Genomic DNA, 22,045 nt, shown 5'->3' with positions numbered 1-22,045 from the left:
CCAGGCAACATCCTTGCAAGTCTCCTCTGCACCCTTTCTATGGCTTCCATATCCTTCCTGTAGTGAGGCGACCAGAACTGAGCACAGTACTCCAAGTGGGGTCTGACCAGGGTTTCATTTCGGATGCTTCTGAATCTGTGTTGAAAATGTACTGAGCTCATAAATAGCTTTGTAAACAAAATTGTGAAACTGATGGGTTTCTTGGGACTTTTCAACAACTACAGATGGCTTTCCATCTTCTAAGCACCTAGTTTTGACCTGCTGAGTGGGGAAGTAAGTCTGCCGTGATTGGATGGTGGAGTAGACTCTCTGGGCCGAATGGCCTAATTCTGTTCCTGTGCAGTATGATATTATGCTTGGTTCTTATTCTGTTGCAAGGACTACGCAGTGCCATAGAGAGTTACAATCAGACGTGAAACCACCTTCACTCCATCTCTGTAGGTAATTTCAAAATATCTAAAAAGTAAGCTCACTCTCTGGATAAAACAAAATGTTGCATTATCTGTGTTGCATTCTCGTGAAGCATTTTAGCTGTTAGAACCTCAAGGGCATTTGCATTGAAACCCATTCTGCTGGGCACAGTACTCCCAGGAGATATTGCACCACAATTGATGCAAAGACCACTTGAGTATTTGTGAAAGGCTAGGATCACAAAACGCTCTGACTGTAATCTTATTGAAAGGAGGTTGTGAGCCAAGATCACTTGCTTACTGTAAATCCTTTGTATTAGCACAATGCATCGATGCTGAGAATTCTGTTCCCACCCAGCGTCCATTTTAAGAACGGAAAAGTGGCCTCCGTATTCTCCTCTATAGGAAGGGATGTGAAGCTGACAAGCAATCGAGTGGCATATGTCAGGGAAGTTGCTATGGCCAGTAAACCACTTTCTGCTAAGATTACTACCTACAAGAAGTAGCCTTTTGACATTTGTGGTGTGGTAATAACTCCTCTGGGAACATTTAGAGCACAGAACATATTGACTGGTATACAGCATTTTAGATCAAAGTGGAGCTCCTAAAAGAGCACTATATTCACTGAATTGACTCTATTTGTCTGTCTTTGCAATTCAAACTGCTTTTTACTCTACAAAATGCTGATTTATGAATGCTTTAACTCCATTCAATGGATGCTATTCACAAAGAGATAATGGATCTTCCAGGGTTTAGAATCCAGTTTAAATGTTCATTTAATTTGTCACTAAATCAAATAACAGTGGAAATGCTTTCAGCACTTTCCCAGTCAGATTTATCTTAGAAGCAATCAGGCATACAGTTGAGATTGCCATTTACTATAAAACCTGACGAACATTGGTAAATAGTCAGGGATACTGAGGATTGTGAAGTCATCTGTTATATCGGGCTCTGTCATTACACTCAGTGACCACTTTATTAGATAAAGCGTATTTCTGTATATTCACGGTCTTCTGCTGCTTGTAGCCCATCGTCTTGAAGGTTCAACATGTTGTACATTCAGAGATGTTGTATCTGAGCTACTGTCACCTTCCTGTTAGCTTGAGCCGGTCTGGCCATTCTCCTCTGACCTCTCTCATTAGCAAGGCATTTTTGCCCACAGAACTGCCACTGACTGGTTGTTTTTTTGGTTTTGATTTGAACCATTCTCTGTAAAGTCTAGAGACTGTTGTGTGTGGAAAATCCCAGGACATCAGCAGTTTCTCAAACTGCCTGTCTGGCATCAACAATCACTCCATAGTCAAAGTCACTTTGATTACATTTGATGTTTGGTCTGAACAACAACTGGACCTCTGCATGCTTTTATGCATTTGGTTGCTGCCACGTGATCAGCTGATTAGATATCTGCACTAATGTGCACAGGTACAGGTGAATCTAATAAAGTGGCCCCTGAGTATATGTAAAATCAGTGACATTTGGCTGAAATGGATTAACTGGAAAAATAAATCCCAATGCGTCCTGCTGATGGGTCTTGACCCGAAACCTCTACTCTTTAGTCCTTTCTCTAGATACTGGCTGACCTGCCGTGTTCTTCTAGCATTTTGTCTGTGCTACTCTGGATTTTCAGCAACTGCAGCACCTCAGGTGAAATCATCGGACAAAGTCAGCATGGATTTGTGAAAGGAATGTCATGTCTGATGAATCTTATAGAATTTTTTGAAGATGTAACTAGTAGAGTGGATAGGGGAGAGCCAGTGGATGTGGTATATTTAGATTTTCAAAAGGCTTTTGACAAGGTCCCACACAGGAGATTAGTGTGCAAACTTTAAGCACACGGTATTGGGGGTATGGTATTGAAGTGGATAGAGAATTGGTTGGCAGACAGGAAGCAAAGAGTAGGAGTAAACGGGACCTTTTCAGAATGGCAGGCAGTGACTAGTGGGGTACCGCAAGGCTCAGTGCTGGGACCCCAGTTGTTTACAATATATATTAATGATTTAGACGAGGGAATTAAATGCAGCATCTCCAAGTTTGTGGATGACACGAAGCTGGGCGGCGGTGTTAGCTGTGAGGAGGATGCTAAAAGGATGCAGGGTGACTTGGATAGGTTAGGTGAGTGGGCAAATTCATGGCAGATGCAATTTAATGTGGATAAATGTGAGGTTATCAACTTTGGTTGCAAGAACAGGAAAACAGATTATTATCTGAACGGTGGCCGATTAGGAAAAGGGGAGATGCAATGAGACCTGGGTGTCATTGTACACCAGTCATTGAAGGTGGGCATGCAGGTACAGCAGCCGGTGAAAAAGGCAAATGGTATGTTGGCATTCATAGCAAAAGGTTTTGAGTACAGGAGCAGGGAGGTTCTACTGCAGTTGTACAAGGCCTTGGTGAGACCGCACCTAGAATATTGTGTGCAGTTTTGGTCCCCTAATCTGAGGAAAGACATTCTTGTCATAGAGGGAGTACAGAGAAGGTTCACCAGATTGATTCCTGGGATGGCAGGACTTTCATATGAAGAAAGACTGGATCGATTAGGCTTATACTCACTGGAATTTAGAAGATTGATGGGGGATCTTATTGAAATGTATAAAATTCTAAAGGGATTGGACAGGCTAGATGCAGGAAGATTGTTTCCGATGTTGGGGAAGTCCAGAACGAGGGGTCACAGTTTAAGGATAATGGGGAAGCCTTTTAGGACTGAGATGAGGAAAAACTTCTTCACACAGAGAGTGGTGAATCTGTGGAATTCTCTGCCACAGGAAACAGTTGAGGCCGGTTCATTGGCTATATTTAAGAGGAAGTTAGATATGGCCCTTGTGGCTAAAGGGATCTGGGGGTATGGAGAGAAAGCAGGTACAGGGTTCTGAGTTGGATAATCAGCCATGATCATACTGAATGGCGGTGCAGGCTCAAAGGGCCGAATGGCCTACTCCTGCTCCTATTTTCTATGTTTCTATGTGTTTACTTACTTACTTGGGCCCTTAGCTCCTAAGTGGAGCAGAGGCCATCGATGACCTCCTGCCTGGGGAGAAGGCAGGAAAGGGGTACTGATTGTGGATGATCAGCCATGATCATGGTTAATGGCGGTGCTGGCTAGAAGGGCCAAATGGCCTACTCCTGCACCTATTGTCTATTGCCTCCATCGTCCTCTGAAGTCGATGGTATGGTTGGAGTTCATCAACACTTCTACAATCCATTGCATCCACCGTACAGGGGATTGGCCTGTACAGTTTCACCCAGCAGGCCATGTTGCAAGACCTTCAGTCCTGCCGAAGGGTTCCGGCCCAAAACATAGACTGAACTCCTTTCCTAGATGCTGCCTGACCTGCTGAGTTCCTCCAGCGTTTTGTGTGCATTGCACAGTTTCACCAGAACCCAGTTGACTGGCCTTACCCATGTTCACAACAGGGGTCATGTCACCTTTGATACCTCCCGATGAAACAGAGTTGAACCTCAGACTTGGACCACATATACTTGGAGGAGGGAGATAGATGTTGAACTTTTGTGGAGTGGTACATAGGTGGTAGTTGGGGGAAAGAATTGCCTGTGGCTTCCAGAGTCCCTTGTTCTTACTTGAGTAGGATTAGCTTAGATGCTCCAGTTGGACCTGCTTCTATGTCATGTAACTCTATGACTCTATTTGAGATGCCCACTTCTTGACAAGTAGCACATGGCCTCCAGTAAAGCAATCAGTCCACAGTGGATCATGTCAGGAAACCATGGTCCAGGTGCACCTCATAGCCGTGTTTGTAGACTGGGAAGTCGACTTACTGTACTGATTTTCTCCTTTGACTATTATGAGGATGAGACCGCAGTTGGCCTGCAAGAGCATCCTCTCTAGTGCTGAGTTCCTTTCTGAGTGCAACCCCCAATTAAAGTCAAAGCCAGAGTAAAACTTATTACCTACGTTCACATGTGTCATCATATGCTACCTTGAGATTCATTTTCTTGCAGGCATTTACAGGAAAATAAAGAAATACAACAGAATTTATGAAGAACTATACTTAACCAAAGACTGACAATGAATGTGCAAGATAAGCCAAGATGTGCAAATTAAAAAAATAATACTGAGAACATGAGTTGTAAAAAGTTCTTGAGAGTGAGTTTGTAGGTTGCAGAATCAGTTCAGGGCTGTGGTGAGTGAAGTTATCCATGTTGTTTCAGGAGCCTGATGGTCGTAGGGTAATAACTGTTCCTGAACCTGGAGGTGTGGGACCTAAGGCTCCTGTACCACCTGCTTGATGATAGTAACGAGAAGAGAGTGTGGCCTGGATAGTGGCTGTCCTCGACGATGGACGTTGCTTTCCTGTGACAGTGCTCCATGTAAATGTGCTCACTGGTGGGGAGGGCTTTGCCTGTGATGGACTAGTACTTTCTGTAGCCTTTGCCATTCCTATACATTGATGTTTCCATACTAGGCCATGTTGCAAGCGGTTGGGATACTCTGCACTGTGCATCACATTAGAAGTTTGTCAAAGTTTTTGATGACATGCTGCATCTACACAAACTTCTAAATTAATTGTGGTGCCCTCTTGTCCTCTTTGTAATGACATTTACGTGTTGGTCCCAGCACAGATCCTCTGATATGATAATGCCAAGGAATTTAAAGCTACTGACCCATTACATCTCCAATCCCCCGATGAAGACTGGCTCATGGACATCCGGTTTTCTTCATCCTGTGGTCGATAATTGGCTCTTTGGGTTTGCTGACCTGTTGTAAAGAACCAGGAAAGGCTAGGAGTAGGGAGTCTGGTATAGAAGGAGAGGACCCAGCAAACGCTGGGGATGATGTTGTTGAGACATAGGTAGCTCCAGATGTTAGGGCAAAGACCAGCTTCACTTGGGAAATAAACCTGAACTTCAGATACAATTATTTATACTTCACAGAATTTTTTTTGATGTAATCTTAGATTAAATTTTGTGGTGGATTCTGTTTATGGTAACTGAGGTTCGACTTTGTTGGAAACAGCAAGTGTAATCAGATATTTCTGGCTACATGTAATCTTTTGCAATGGTGCTCAGTGCTATTTACGCCTCTTGCTCGACATCAAGGTTTCCCTTGATTCCTCTTTCTGTCAGTCATTTCAAACTTGCTGCTCATTTCCCAGAGCTGCAGTATCACGTAATTAACTCCTATGTGCTAGTTAGCCGGTATATGGGAATATTTTACTTAGCAAGTCCTCTCTAAATTTAGCATGCAACCATATCCATGGACACAGCTCCAGCGGATTACACAGAGCCTCACTCATTGCTGACGAACAGCTTTGTTGTGTCTTCAGCATCTCCAGCGATCACATTTCGGAGACCGCATGAGTAGTGACGTGGCTACCGAGAGATTGTAACAAGTGGGTTGACAACTTCATTCTAATATCTGTCACTCCTTCTCAGTTACCTTCCTGATGTCAATACTGAACTGATTACACAAATCTACAATTCATGTTCTCAATATTACCTCTCCCTCCCCTCCCCCTCCCGTCTTTCTTCTACTGTGAATGCCCACAAGAAAATGAATCTCAGGACAGTATATGGAGAAATATACATACAATGCTTTGAACTTAAAATTACTCATGTTTCCTATTTTCAGGAATTATCTACAACTTCAAATTATCTACAAATTCCTATTCCTAAATGGACATTGAACCCATGAACTTGACCTCACTTTTTTTTTTGTTTTTATATTATTTCTGCCTTTGCACTGACAGCGGTGTCTCAGAAAGGCAGCGTCCATTATTAAGGACCTCCAGCACCCAGGGCATGCCCTTTCCTCACTGTTACCATCAGGCAGGAGGTACAGAAGCCTGAAGGCACACACTCAGCAATTCCAGAACAGCTTCTTCCCCTCTGCCATCAGATTTCTGAATAGAAATTGAACCCATGAACACTACCTCACTTTTTTTTAATATACAGTATTTCTGTTTTTGCACATTTTTAAAAATCCATTCAATACATGTAATTGATTTACTTGTTTATTTATTATTATTTATTTTATTTTATTTATTTTTTTCTCTGCTGGATTATGTATTGCATTGAACTGCTGCTGCTAAGTTAACAAATGCCACGTCACATGCCGGTGATAATAAACCTGATTCTGATTCTGATTTTAATTTAACTATTTAATATACATATGTATTTATAGTAATGATCTACCATATAACCATATAACAATTACAGCACGGAAACAGGCCATCTTGGCCCTTCTAGTCTGTGCCGACGCTTACACTCACCTAGTCCCACTGGCCCGCACTCAGCCCATAACCCTCCATTCCTCTCCTGTCCATATACCTATCCAATTTTACTTTAAATGACAATATCGAATCTGCCTCTACCACTTCTACTGGAAGCTCATTCCACACAGCTACCGCTCTCTGAGTAAAGAAATTCCCCCTCATGCTACCAGTTTACTTATTTATTTATAATTTTTTTGCTAGATTATCATGTATTGCCTTGTACCGCTGCTGCTTAGTTAACACATTTCACAACATTTGCTGGTGATATTAAGCCTGATTCTGATTCTGAATATCTGAACAATACTTTGTTCACGGTGGCTATCATCTTCTTGACCATAGAAAGTGGTTAGTTTAAAATGCAAAAGTAAGGTATTAATCCAAACGGTTATGAATGGATTGAGTCTTAGAATGAAGGGTTGATGACATGAAATATATTTTACAGATCGAGTCTATACTCTTTGAAGCATGAGAGATGATCTTAATGATATATTAGATTCTGAGGGTTATTAATACGATGGATGTTGGAGGGATGTGGGGGTATACAAAACTACAGGTCACAGAGGCAGAATAACATAGAACGTAGAACACAGAAGAGTACAGCACAGGAACAGACCCTTCGGCCCACAATGTTGTGCCAAACCCAGCTCAAAACTAGATCAAAAACCCCAAAGGCTAATCCTCCCACCTACAAAATGTCCATATCCCTCCATCTTCCTCATATTCCTGCACCTATCTAAACGTCTCTTAAAAGCCTCTAATATATTTGCCTCTACCACCACAACAGACAAGACATTTCCAGGCATCTACCACTCTCTGAGTAAATACTTACTTCTCACATCCCCTTTGAATTTGCCCCCTCTCACCTTCAATGCCTGCCTTCTGGTATTAGTCATATCTATCGTGGGGAAAAAAGATGCCCCCTGTCTACCCTAACAACACCTCTCATAATTTTGAAACCTCTATCAGGTCTTCCCTCAGCCTCCGCCGCTCCAGAGAAAACAACCCAAGTTTGTCTAGCTTCTCATTGGGTCTCTCAGTTCAGACGGAGGTGAAAAGGGTGGCGTGGTAGCGTATCACCAGTTGTAAAGTGGATGGATTCAATTACTGCCAATGTCTGTAAGGAATTTGTTAATGTTCTTCCCACGACTGCGTGGGTTTCCTCCAGGTGCTCTGGTTTCCTCCCACACTCCAAAGACATCCGGTTAGGCATGCTAGGTTGGCACTGGAAGCATGGCGATGCCTGCGGGCTGCTGCCGGCACATCCTCGAACTGTGTTGGTCGTTGGCGCAAATGGCACATCTCACTGTATGTTTGGGTGCTTTGATATACGTGTGACAAATAAAGTTTATTTACAGAATTCCTTTTTGAATTCTCCACCCCACCAAAGTCAGGTTCATCAAATATATTCAGGTATTTAAACTTCCTGAGGACAAAATGAATACGAGGGAAGGAAGGAAAGTGGCCAGTATTGGATCAGCCTTGATCTCAATTAATGGGGACGGATGCCTGAGGTGCTTGCAGAGTCCTGTTTCTTATTCTATTTTAAATACACATATCTCGTCAATCAACTTATCATCCAAAACCATGCGTACCTTCTATCTCCTTTGTTAATACAACAATATTGTAATAAACACTGTCATTGCCTGTAACATTATCCCCTTCATTTTCCTTGTATTAGCTAACATTATTTTTGCTCCTCCAAAGCTTAACTTCACAATAGACAATAGACAATAGACAGTAGGTGCAGGAGTAGGCCATTCGGCCCTTCTAGCCAGCTCCACCATTCACTGTGATCATGGCTCATCATACACAATCAGTACCCCGTTCCTGCCCTCTCCCCGTATCCCTTGACCCTGCTATCTATAAGAGCTCTATCTAACTCTCTCTTGAATGCATCCAGAGACTTGGCCTCCACTGCCTTCTGGGGCAGAGCATTCCACATATCCACCACTCTCTGGGTGAAAAAGTTTTTCTGCATCTCTGTTCTAAATGGCCTACCCCTTATTCTTAAACTGTGGCCTCTAGTTCTCGACTCACCCATCAGCGGGAACACGCTTCCTGCCTCCAGCGTGTCCAATCCCTTAATAATCTTATATGTTTCAATCAGATCCCCTCTCATCCTTCTAAATTCCAGTGTATACTGCTTTACCTTCCTAATTACGTTTTTGTTTTCACTTCTCTCCTAATCCCTTTGTTTTTTTTCTCTTATTATTATCCTCCTCTGTTCAGTGGGCTTTATTTATCCAAGGTGCTTGATAAGTGTTCACTATGATCTTTTCTTTCAGGGATATGTATTTTTCCTGGGGACCACTTTAAATATTCCATTTTTAATATTTCCCATTATTGTATAACATTATTGCCTGCTGATATTGTTGAACATATCACATTATCCTATCAAATTCTACTTCTGACTTCGGGCCGGCTAAGATCCCTGTAATGAGCTCTTCAGGCCTGGGAGGGGAGCTGGAGAGCATTAGGCTCTGAGGTTTTTAGAGCACCCGAATTGGTTAATTGTTGTTTAGCGAGAGTCTTTAATCGTTTAGAATTCCTTGGGCTTTTCTCGAGCAACTTGCTCTTTGTAACGCGGTCTCCTGGTGCTTCCTGTTTAAACTTGTTAAAGTTTATTTTGGTAGGCTGGGGGAGATTCCACTTAACTGGTATTATTTAAGTAGATGCCAGATTAACACTAATCATGGGGTCCTACTTTTGAGGCATCTTGTGGTGTCACTCGAACAAATCACCGATCTTCTGTTGCCATTCTTATGAATAATCTCTGTTCACTGTCTTTACATTGGAGCCTGCCTTTCCTCTGCACTTGGGTTCTGATATTGCCAGCGCACGACGTGACAGATCCTGTTTTTATTGCTTGACCCTTTCAGTTCAGCTTTGTTCCAATCCACTACACTGATTGTTATTCATTAATCATGCTCTGTTTGCACTTAAAGCTATTAGCAGCTTATGTTCACTGTTGCTGGAAAAATCCCCCTATTTTTATTACTCTTGACCACTCTGGTTCGTTTCCATTCTGGCAAGATAGTGAATCTCTCCGAAGTGAAAGAGAAGATTGGTAGCTTGGATTGGCTGCTTGTTCGTAGGGCTGTTTGCCGAGCCTGGAGGTTAGGTTGCAAACGTTTTATCACCAGCTGAGGTGGCATCATCAGTGCACAATTGAGTATTATTTTTGCCAATTTTGTATTGGTCTGACTCACTGTTCTGCTTGGTTGGCTTTCGCGCTGGCCGCCAGTCTTTGCTGGGAGAGAGCTGAGTGATATCCGCCGGCCATCAGTCATTGTGAGCATTGGTTCCCAAGTACCATGTAGACAGACAGGGAGAAAACTATCCATGAGGCCACATGAACACCAGCTAGTTGTAAGCAGACACCATCCATTTTTCACTCATTTCAGTGCATGAAGACCAGGAAGGTCTGGGGAGTTCATCTGGGAAGCCACAAAAATCCTGGCAGAAGCACAAAGCAAGAAATCAAGAGAATTCTTGGAAGGTTGATTCCCAGTGGAAGACTCTATTAACAAGCATATTGAACTGGACACAATTTATGAACCTATGCGCCCATGAGATCAGGGTCGAGGGTTGAGCTGCAGACACCCGAGGAACAATGCTCACAACGACTGGTGACAAAACATTTGTGATCTTACCCCCCCTGGCTCCGTGAACAACCCTACAACCAAGTGAATCCGTACATAATTTAATTTGTCACAACAGGAAAAAGGTCATTTAGCCCATGCTAGCTCAGAGCAACTCTGTCAGTCCCATTTCCCCTGTCACTCTGCAGCTTACTCTCTCCCTCATTTAATTCTTTCGCCACATTAGGGGGTAATTTATAATGGCCAATTGACCTCCCAGCACATCTTGTGTGGATGTGGGAGAGATTGGATCAACTCAAGCAAGTACAAAGAGAACATGCAAACACTCCACAGACAGCAGCAAAGTTCAAGCTCGAACCTGACCCACTAGAATGGTGTGTGAACCCACTTGTGCTGGCAGCTTGTTCCACACTCACTTCACCCTCTGAGTGAAGAAGTTTCCCCCTTGGATTCCCTTTAAATATTTCACCTTTCACCCTAAAACTATGACCTCTGGTTCGAGTCTCACCCATTCTGAGGGGAAATGCCTGCAAGTGTTCTCCCAATCTGTACCCCTCACATCTTGGTCAATCTCCTCTGCACCCTCCCCTGTGCAATCAATCTCCCATCTACACTCTCAGCCCTGATGCAGAGTCTCGACCTGAAACGCCAACCTGTTGTTTCTTGCTCTAGATTCCAGCATCTGCAGCCTCTTGTATCCCTAGCAGACCCTCTGACTGTGCCACACTGCCCTTTACCCAGGAATTCTGCTGCTGCCCTTGCATCTTGGAGTATCTTCAACTCACACTCCAGCTGAGCCAGAGAGATTCACTCTGGAGACATTTCCTGCAAATGTACTTGCAAAGAACAGACCTACATCCCACAGTTCAGATACCCAGCCCGTCCCCCATTTCTCAGAGCAGCCTTATTTGAGTTAATTAATTAAGTAAAGTCATATTCAATAATATTAAAAAGTAATAACAATTAGTTAAGCAGTAAATTTAATTTGTTATAAATATTAAACTACTGTCAAAGTTTAGATTAAAGCATCAAGCTTTATTGTCCGTAAGACCATAAGATTTAAGAGCAGATTAGGCTGTAGACCCATCGGGTCTGCTCTATTGTTACATCATGGCTGATTAATCGTACTTCTGAGCTCCATCCTCCCGCCTCCTCCCTCTGACTTTTGTGATGTCCTTGCTAATTAAGCACCTACCAACCCCCGCTCTAAATATATCCAATGATGGCCTCCACAATTGTTTGTGGCAATGAATTCCTCAGATTAACCATGCTTTGGCTGAAGAAATTCCTCCTCATCTCTGTTCGAAGATAGAGATTTTTGTCAATCCTCAGTACAGGAGTGGAAAGGAGAACAAAATGATTGTTGTTCCAGATCAGATGTAGCATAAAAAAACACATTAAATATAAACATAGAAGTAATTCTGTGAAACACACTGTACAAGTAACTGAATGTGGGCGTATATACTGTATATAAGGTTAGCTTATATACATTGGGTGAATGTAAGTACATAAAGTGACACTAGATACTGAAGTCTGTACAAAAGCTGACTCTGACAGGAAATGATAAAGTGACAAAGTGACTCAAAGTGACAAGACAAACTCTTCCAACTAGCAGTGGGGCATGTGAAAACACAGAACAGAGATTGTGTCGGCAGAGATATGAGGTGAGGAGGGAGGAACAGAAAAACACCTTTAATGTTCATGAGTCAATCTTTTACTTGCTCTCCTAAAGGCAGCATCTTCTTTCATCTTTTCATCTGCTTTCCCTACTTATCAAAGTTCTGGGGGGTTTTTTGTAGTCTAGAAGCACTACTCTAAAATCGGAATCCCTTGCTAAATACTCAAACGCTGAGTGACGTGCCACTCTCTACAAAATCAGTAGATATCAGCCTCGCTGAAAATTGGCAGACTGATCATGGCAGATATGATGGAATTAGGCTACCCAGGGTTCATGTTTTCATTGAATAGGTGAAGAAGAGGGCATATAGTTAAAGTGAGAGGACTTGAGTTCAAAGGAGATGTATGGACATATATATTTTTTGCAACCTGTGGTGGGCGCCTGGAATACCCTGCCAGGGCTGGTAGTGGAGGTACAGATGATAGAGGCGTTTCCGTGGCTCTTAGACAGACACAGGGATGTGCAGAGAATGGAGGGGTACAGACCCTGTGCAGGCAGGAAGGATTAGCTCAGTTAAGCATTAATTTGGCGCACCATCATCGGCCGGAGGGCTTATTGCTGGGCTGTACCAGTCACGTTTGAAACACGAGGGGCTGAATGGCCTCCTCTCATTCTTGCATTCCTGGGCATCAGATTGACAAGAGTTCCAGAAAGAATGCAGAATGACTGAACGACAGAGCAGTAAATGTGGGAGTGTGGATTTGGATGGCTGGTTCTGCAGAGATGACCTTAAGTAATATTACCACCGTCCTGCTGAAAGGAGAGGAGTGGGGTGGGGGGGGGGGGGGCATTGTAGAGTTGTACCAAAGATCTGAGAAGGGTGATTGTTCTGCTCAGCAGACTGTGTTGGCTGGTCTGTATGTTTTTTTTTAAATATGGTGTCTTATCTTACAACTTAATGTTATCTGTCCAATTCACATTTTATTTCAAACGTACAAGTTCCAACCAAGTGCAGTATTAATCAAAGTGAAATCACGATGAATTCTCAGGAAGTTTTGTTACCCAAATGAATAGGTCAGATCTACTCATCTTTAGCTTGTAATGTGAGACTCGTACTTGTCTCAGAATGTCATTGGTATGTCTTGGTAAACATCAGGCAATTTAACAAAACCCAGGAATGTACAGCTCACTCTATTTCCTGTCGATATTCCCTTTCACCATATCACTGGCATCTCACATCCTGTTTTTCTTTTCCCACCTCATCCCACTCCATTGTTGCTCTTCCACCTCATCTCTGTTGTATGTCACTCAAAGTTCAAAGTAAATTTATTATCAGAGTGCGTACATGACACCATATACAACCTGAGATTTATTATCCTGTGGGCATTCACACTAGAGTAAGTTCAAGTTTAATGATCGTTCAACCTTACATGAATACCCATGAATAAAGTTTAACAAAACAGAGTCCCTCAGGGGCCAAGGTGCAAAACACAGTACGAATAGTCATACAGAAAGAAAATAGCCAAAGCTCCTGAGTGACATGTCCTGTAAACTCATGGTGCATAGGTGTTATTGGCAAGAGTTGGTAGTTCCAACCTGCAGACGATTGCACACACAAATGCATTCTAGCTTGTCTTCCACCAAGTGAACACGGGGGGGGGGGGGTGTTCACATCGACAGGAGGGGCCAGCCCCCAACCCAGCATGGATGCTGCACACACTGCCTCTGACTTCTCAACCCTCACCCTTCCAGCGACTGCAACAGGCAAGCCCGCGGCATGAGGCCTAGTCCTTTCTACAACCAAGGCCATGCAGTCCCCCACTGCTGCCGTTGGACTCACCATCGAACCAGCGAATCGGACTTGCGGCATTTTACATGACCAAAGTCCAACAGGGCCTTGCAATCGAAAGAAAAACATTCAAGACAATCGCACACTGTTAGGCTGCACACTGCCTTTGTGCACCGATGCAACGAAATACAATAGAATCAATGAAAAACGACCCACAAAGATGGACAATCAACCAGCGTGCAAAGAAAGACGAACTGTAGAAATATGAAAAAAATATATATGAATATTTATGTCTAAATGATACTGAGATCCTGAGTAGGGTTTTTGAAAGTGTGTAGGTAGCGGAATGATCTCAGTGTTGAGGTGAGTCGAAGTTATCCATGCTCACCGCTCGGTCAGTGTGTGAGATTGTGCAACCACAGTGCCAATACAACTGTAACCACTGCAACAGGGCTGCCAAAACGACACAGCGCATAGTACCAACACACCGTCAAACAGCATTACTGATTACCTGCATTGAATGTACATAATGCATACAGTGTATAAGCTTTAATGCTTTATGGAATGTAGATTTAATATATTATTGATGATTAAGTCTATATTTCCAATTAAAAAAACTGGAGATTGTATGGAATTGGATTAAGTTTCTTTCTCCTCTCGTTGTCTCCAGAGTCCAGTCCTCACGGATGTGAGGAATCAGAATCAGAATGAAGTTGATTGTAACTGACAAGTTGTGAAATTTGTTGTTTTGCAGCTACAGCGTACAGAGTATTAGATAACATATACCATAATTTACACTAGAAATAGGTATAAAAGGAATAAATAAGTAGTGGGAAAAATAATCAAAAGATGAGTCCACCTTCAGGTTGGAGGAGCAACACCTTACGTTACATCTGGTTAGCCTCCAACCTGATGGCCTGAAGATCGATTTTTCCTTCCAGTAAAAAGTTTTTTTCCCTCCCCTCCTCTCTTTTCTTTTCCTCACTCTGGCCTTTTAGCTCTCCTCACCTGCCTGTCACTTCCTCCTGGGTCCTCTGCACCTTCCCTTTCTCCTATAGTACTCGCTCCTCTCCTATCAGATTCCTTCCTCTTCGGCCCTTTATCTTTCCTACCCACCTGGCTTCACCTATCGCCTTCTAGCTCTCCTCCTTCCTCGCCTCCCACCTTTTTATTTTGGCATCTTCCCCCTTCCTTTTCAATCCTGAAGAAGGCTCTCAGCCTGAAACACCAACTGTTTACTCCTCTCCACAGATGCTGCCTGACCTGCTGAGTTCTTCCAGCATTTTGTGTGTATTACCATACCCTTGAATGATCTGGAGTGACCAGTGCTGTGTCATGTAGTGAAAGTCACTGGGGAAGAGCCTAGTAGTCTGGACGATTGACTTAGGATCATACGATATAATTACAAATTCCACCAAATTAGTTGGGAATTTAAATGAGAGTAATTAAATAAAACTGTTGTTTAAAAAAATCCAGTTTTACTGATGGTGACCATCGAGCTACAAAGTGAGGGTAAGAGGCCATCTGGTTTGCAGATATCCTTAAGGGAAGGGAATATGCTGTTGCTATCCACTTTATTCTATAATCTTCAACCACCTAATGGTCAGCACATACTAGATGGGCTGAGGGGCATTTTTCTATGCTGTAATTTTCCATGACTCTAATATGATTGACTCCTGGCAATCTTCTAAAATAGTTAAGGAAGCCACTAAGAATAAGGGTTACTATGAGTGGGAGTAAATGATAGTCTGGCTAAATTTGCCACATTCAATGACTAAATCTAAATAGAGTGGCCTGGGTGTGTGGTCAGTTATTTTAGTGTTAAACCTGTGGTCAGCTTGAATTTATGGGCCACTCATCAGATGCTCCTTCCACGTTCAGACTTCTGTGCTCCATTTTCAAGCCAAGTCCAAACCACCTCCATCATCTGCTGAAGTAGAGAGAAGGAGCTGTGTTTGTAGCCTGGTTTCTGCAGCCTCAGGGCACATTAAACACAACTAAATATTTTAGTGCTGTCACTGTTGTCATGTAAAATAAAAAAACAGCCAGCTGGCATACAGGAGGCTGCCAGAAACAACAAAGGTGAGAACAAAGAGAAGATACATCTGTGGAGGTTCACATCAGGAAATAGATAGATAGATAGATAGATAGATACTTTATTCATCCCCATGGGGAAATTCAACTTTTTTTCCAATGTCCCATACACTTGTTGTAGCAAAACTAATTACATACAATACTTAACTCAGTAAAAAATATGATATGCATCTAAATCACTATCTCAAAAAGCATTAATAATAGCTTTTAAAAAGTTCTTAAGTCCTGGCGGTTGAATTGTAAAGCTTAATGGCATTGGGGAGTATTGACCTCTTCATCCTGTCTGAGGAGCATTGCATCCATATGGTCAATTATCCATAATTGACCGTAGCCTACTCAGCGCCCTTCGCTCAGCTACCGATGTTAAACTCTCGAGTACTTTGCCCACGACAGAGCCCGCCTTCCTTACCAGCTTATTAAGACGTGAGGCGTCCCTCTTCTTAATGCTTCCTCCCCAACACCTTCCTGCTCCAAGAAAGGATGCTGTGGATTGTTTCTCATCTGTAACAGTCAGCAGATCGCCAGATGGACATCACGCTTACACAACTTAGTCACAGTTTTTATACTCAGGACCCAGGAGCAATACCTGACCCTCTCCACTTTTCATTTAGATGTGCAGCTGTAGACCATTGTTTGAATATTATAGGCTTTCGCTTGAACAAAAAAACTGCAGGTGTTAGAAATCTGAAATAACACTTACCTCACAAGGATTGTTTGAGCAAGCTGGGTTTTTTTATAGAGCAACTGAGGATGAGAAATGACTTGATCTAGGTGTGTAAGATTATGAGAGATAAGAGTGTGAACAGACAGCATTTTTTTCCTAGAGTGGGAAAAATTGAAGATACTGGAAATCTGAAATAAAACATCTTCTGAGAACAGACTGAGCAAGCTGGGTTTTCTCATCAGAGCAACAGAAGTGACTTGATATCGGTGTGCAAGATTATGAGAGGACTAGGTAGAGTGGACAGCCAGCAACATTCTTTTCCCAGGATGGCAGTGGCCAATACTGGAGGGCATCAATTTAAGCTGAGTGGAGGAAAATTTATGAGGTGGATGTCCGAGGTAGATTTTTTACACATAGAGGTGGTGGAAGAGGCTGATACAAAAGGGACATTTAAAAGACTCTTAGACCAGAATCTAATATCACCGGCATATGTTGTGAAATTTGTTGCCTTCGCAGCAGCAGTACAATGCAATATATAGTATTAAAAAAGTGAATTACAGTAAGTATGTGTGTGTGTGTGTGTGTGTGTGTGTGTGTGTGTGTGTGTATATGTTGCATTAAATAAGTAGTGCAAAAGTAGAAATTTAAAAAGTAGTGAGGTAGTGTTCATGTCCATTCAGAAATCCGATGGCAGAGGGGAAGAAGCTGTTCCTGAATTGTTGAGTGTGTGTCTTCAGGCTTCTGTACCTCCTTCCTGATGGTAACAATGAGAACAGAGCATGTGGATGCAAGACAAATGGAGGGTGTGTAGGAGGGAAGGCTTAGATTGATTGTGGAGGAGGTTTATATGGGCTGGCACAAGATTGTGGGCTGAAGGACCATAGAAAATGCTGGACGTAGTGGTGCCCAGGTCCTAGTGTGAGGTATGATATGTAGTTTGGACAATTAAAATGCTGGCCCAGATAGACTGAAAGTTAGAGTATCGGGATTGGAGGTGAGAGCTGATTTTGCTTGCTCTCCTGCAATGGCCACTCCTCTCCCCGTGAGGCTGAGGCTATGTGATGCACCATCAATAACTCTCGGAGACGGGAGGTGAACAATAGGCTTTTATTAGCAGCAAAAGGGAGCACGGCATCTCGGAGACTGAGGGAGGAGCGGTGCCTCCAATCGCCTTTATACAGGGGTCTGTGGGAGTAGCCACAGGAGCAGTCAGCAGAGGGATGTGTTCAGACAGGTATATATAGTTTACCACACTATGAAATCTGCCCTGGCTGCTGTGCTCCGTGCCCTCTAACATGATAAACTGATACCGAGGCTTTGGGCCTACTCCAAGGTTCGGACTTAGGGATACATTTTGGTTCGGAATGTTTTTGCTCATGATTTGTGTGTTTTTTTTCCTTCCCTTTTCTCTGCTCATACGGTGTTGGTCTTTTTTAAAATTGGGTTTCTTTCGAGATTCTTGCTTTGTGGGCGGCCTGTAAGTAAACAAATCTCAAGGTTGCACGAGGAAATCTGCAGACGCTGGAAATTCAAGCAACGCACACAAAATGCTGGTGGAACGCAGCAGGCCAGGCAGCATCTATAGGAAGAAGCACTGTTGAAGTTTCGGACCGAGACCCTTCGTCAGGATTCTAAGGTTGTATAATTTATACATTCTTTGGTAATAAACATACTTTGAACTTTGAAAAAAAACTTAGCAGGTCAGGCAACATCTGTGGGAAATAAACAGAGCTAACATTCCATATCAAAGGCCCTTCATCGGAGTCATGTTGCTTTTGGATATAAGCACACAGGGAAATCCATGACTCTTATTTCCTTATCTCACGACAGCTTCAACATCTGTTGTATTTCAATCTCATTTACTCATCATCATATTCAAGTATCACAAGTGAAAGTCAAAAAAAGTCATGAAGTATAAGTGATTAGCTCAGTACTAAATTCTGCAGGAAATCCAATCTGGAAAATAGTCACATTGAATTCAATCTGGATAATATTCTGTAATGACATTGTTTGGTCAGTAGGAGGCAGCACTGTAACAAGAACTGTTTGCCTTACACTAACCACTAATTAGAGGTACATTATCCTGAAACCTACAAGCAATTAAGATTATTAATACTGACAATAAGGCACTGCAGTGATAATACCCTGGATGCTTGTTACTGAATAAATAAAAGATGCTGTTAAATCTTGATTACATCTTTAAAATAACAATTGACCAGACTACACAGAGTACTATTCACATTAAGAATGCCAGTTTCCACATAGATTGATTTCTATGCAAACTTAATTTCATTTCTATTTTTCATTACCGGAGTCAAAGATAGGCTGTAAAATGCCCTGGATCTCACCAGCCCATGGTAATTGTTCATGAATCTCTAGCATATTTCATGGTCTCCTACTGGGGAGTGTAGTTTGGTCTTTGGACTGTAATCTTTGGTCAGCATTGGTTAATGGAGTTCTCTTTTTTGTTTGGCTTGCACCATACCTTGAAGATTACCTTAAGCCTCTGTTATAGCCCTGGTATATACGATTGTTTGCCGGGCCAGAGGAACTGTTTGCCGGGAAGTGAGTCATTGGCTTTCTAACCACCCCCGTTACAGCCATGCTAGTTAGCACAGTTTATTATCACCTTCTTGTTATAGCCATGCTAGTTAGCAGATAACTTGGCAAAGTTATTTCTCATGGTAGGGGAGTCTTGGATGGCAAAGTTATTTTACCATTATAGAGCAGTCTAGGACAAGAGGGCACGACTTCATTTAGAACCGCGATGCCAAGAAATTACTTTAGTCAGAGGGTGGTAAATTTGTGGAATTTGTTGCCATGAGCAGCTGTGGAGGCCAAGTCATTGGGTGCATTTAAGGCAGAGATAGATAGGCTCTTGATTAGCCAGGGCATCAAAGGGTATGGGGAGTGGGGATAACTGGAAGAATTGGATCAGCCCATGATTGAATGGCGGAGCAGACTCGAAGGGCCGAATGGCCTACTCCTGCTCCTATATCTAATGGTGTTATAGTCCAGTGCCTCTGGCAGTGGGGAATCTCTCAGGTGTTGCCTCCCAGGGAGACAGCCCATAGTATCAATGGCCAGGAAGAATTTTCACCAAATAAGCACAAAGTACAACACCTTGTCCTCTCACTGGACATATGGCAGCCTTCCAGAATCAACACTGAATTCAACAGTTGAGATAGTCAGATCTATAGTGCTAATTAAAACTAGCATTATATGATACATTGGCAGCACATTTCAAAAATTCGGTTTATTTTCTTATGGTAACTTCAAAATAATCTTCTGTTGCTCCCCCCTGAACCAGAGTGACTGTCACTGTCACTCAGTAAACTCTTCAACAGCCTCTGTAAACTATCACCTACTTGTGGCACTTAATTTCTCCTGTCTTCCAGCATATTGTGGATGTGTCCAACTGTTCTCCCATAGTCCCTTTCTCTACAACAGAAAACGTATCTGTGAATTTACAGACCACCAAAAAAATCACTCTCTCTCTCTCTCTCACACACACACACACACACACACACACACACACACACACACACACACACACACACACACACACACACACACACACACACACACACACACACACACACACACACACACACAGAGATTTGATAGAGGTGTAGAGTATCAGACGATAAACAGCATAGATTAGGGTGGGCAGCCAGAGCCTTTTCCCCAGGACTAGTCGGAAAGGGCCTGATTTTTCAGGTGATTGGAGGAGAGTGTGTGGGGGGGTGAGGTGGGGTGGGGAATGTCAGAAGAAGGTTTGTTTTTACACAGGGAGTGGTAGGTGACTGGAGCACACTGCCAGGGCTGGTGCTGGTGGTACAGGCAGATATATTAAAAGCACTTAAGAGACTCTTAGGCACGTGGATGAAGGAAAATGATGGGCTATGTGGGAGGAAAGTGTGAGATTGATCTTGGAGGAGGTTAAAGGGCGGGTGGAAGGGCCTGTACTTTACTGAACTGTCTATGTTCTGAGTATTAATGAAAAAGTTCTTTTGTACTCTCAGTGACTTCCACTGGTTTTCCCAATTCATTTAATGTATTGATTGTAACTCTCAGTTGCTATGGTGCAATTAGACTAATACCTACTTTTTTACTGCCTGTGATACCGTTGGGATTCAGGGCAGCAATGAAGGTCCTCCCTCCTTGTCCATCCTTGCCCGTCTCTGGCAATGTTCAGGGCTTCCTTCACCTTGCCACTAGCTTCCTCCTGTTTTCACTACTGTCTGCCATGCACGTTCCAGATGGAGACTCAGGAATACCGTCGCACACGGATATAGAAGGATTTTTTTAATTGCTTTTTCCAAAACCATTTTGTTTGACCAGTCAGGTTTGTTGGCCCTGAGCTGATCTCCCAAACCTGGAGGACTGGTGGACCACTCTTAGTCTGCCCTCTGCCCTTTGACCCTACCAAGAGCCAAAGCATAAAGCCCTGACTCCAGCCAGCATAGCTCTTCACATCATTGAGGCACGCAAGCCTCCAAACCTGTGGTCCTCTTGGAGAAATTAGACAAAAGTCTCTGGATTATTAATCAAATCTCTATACTTAATAACATAACCATGAAACTACTTTCTCAATTATATGCTAAGCTCATCAATTAAGAAGGCAGTACTTGGAATTTTCATGATTTATTGTTGTTTATTTTCTTTAGTAGTTGAAAACTATCTGATTGGTTATTTACCACACCCTCCTCTACTTTTAGAAACATAGGAAACTTACAGCACAATACAGGCCCTTTGGACCACAAAGTTGTGCCAAACACGTCCCTACCTTAGAAATTACTAGGCTTACCTACAGCCCTCTATTTTACTAAGCTCCAGGTACCTATCTAAGTGTCTCTTAAAAGACCCTATTGTATCCGCCTCTACCAGCGTTGCCGGCAACCCATTCCACACACTCACCACTCTCTGAGTAAAAAACTTACCCCGACATCCCCTCTGAATCTACCCTCCAGCACCTTAAACCTGTGTCCTCTTGCGGCAGCCATTTCAGCCCTGGGAAAAGGCCTCTGACTATCCACACGATCAACGCCTCTCATCTTTTGTGCTCCATCTGGATCTAAATTCCATTTAGATCACTTTTATTTGTCACTTGTACATCAAAACATTCAGTGAAATGCGTCAGTTGTGTCAAATCAAATCAGCGAGTGTTGTGGGCAAGCCATTGATGTCACCAAGCTTCTGCCACTAACATAGCATGCCCACAACTTATTCTGTCGTCTTCCTCCTTCCTCTCCAGTCCTGAAGAAGAGTCTTGGCCCAAAACGTTGACTGTTTATTCCTCTCCATAAGAGCAGCCTGACCTGCTGAGTTCCTCCAGCATTTTGCGTGTGTCATTCTGTGTCTCCAGCGTCTGCGGAATTTCTCATGTTCGCGTATATCTTTGAAATGTGGGAGGAGACTGGAGCACCTGGAGGAAGGCCGTGCAGTCATGGGGAGAACGTAGACTGCTTGCAGACAGTGCCAGGAATCGAACCCTGACTGGTGATCGCTGGGGCAGGAAACCAATTGCACTACCATGCCGTCCCAGTACCACTGAAGATATTGCTCTCATGATAGAAAGATCAATAACATGTTGGTATTGGCTCAGAGGAGGCTTACTTAACTAATACCCAAAATG

At 43.0% G+C, this 22,045-nt stretch overlaps 1 long non-coding RNA gene across 1 annotated transcript in view; it reads left to right on the top strand.

Annotated features, from left to right (window-relative positions):
* Positions 1 to 17,573: 17,573 nt before the first annotated feature.
* The window catches only part of LOC140714736 (uncharacterized), a 45,023-nt gene continuing 40,551 nt past the window's right edge, over positions 17,574 to 22,045 (top strand). The window contains exon 1 of the long non-coding RNA XR_012095987.1: positions 17,574 to 18,043. This is a non-coding gene — a long non-coding RNA (uncharacterized lncRNA). The remainder of the gene's footprint in view (positions 18,044 to 22,045) is intronic.

The sequence above is a fragment of the Hemitrygon akajei genome, chromosome 22 (genome assembly GCF_048418815.1).
Source record: "Hemitrygon akajei chromosome 22, sHemAka1.3, whole genome shotgun sequence".
Lineage (NCBI taxonomy): Eukaryota > Metazoa > Chordata > Chondrichthyes > Myliobatiformes > Dasyatidae > Hemitrygon > Hemitrygon akajei.
Note: the sequence above shows the minus strand (reverse complement) of the source record. Positions and strands in the feature narration are given on the sequence as shown.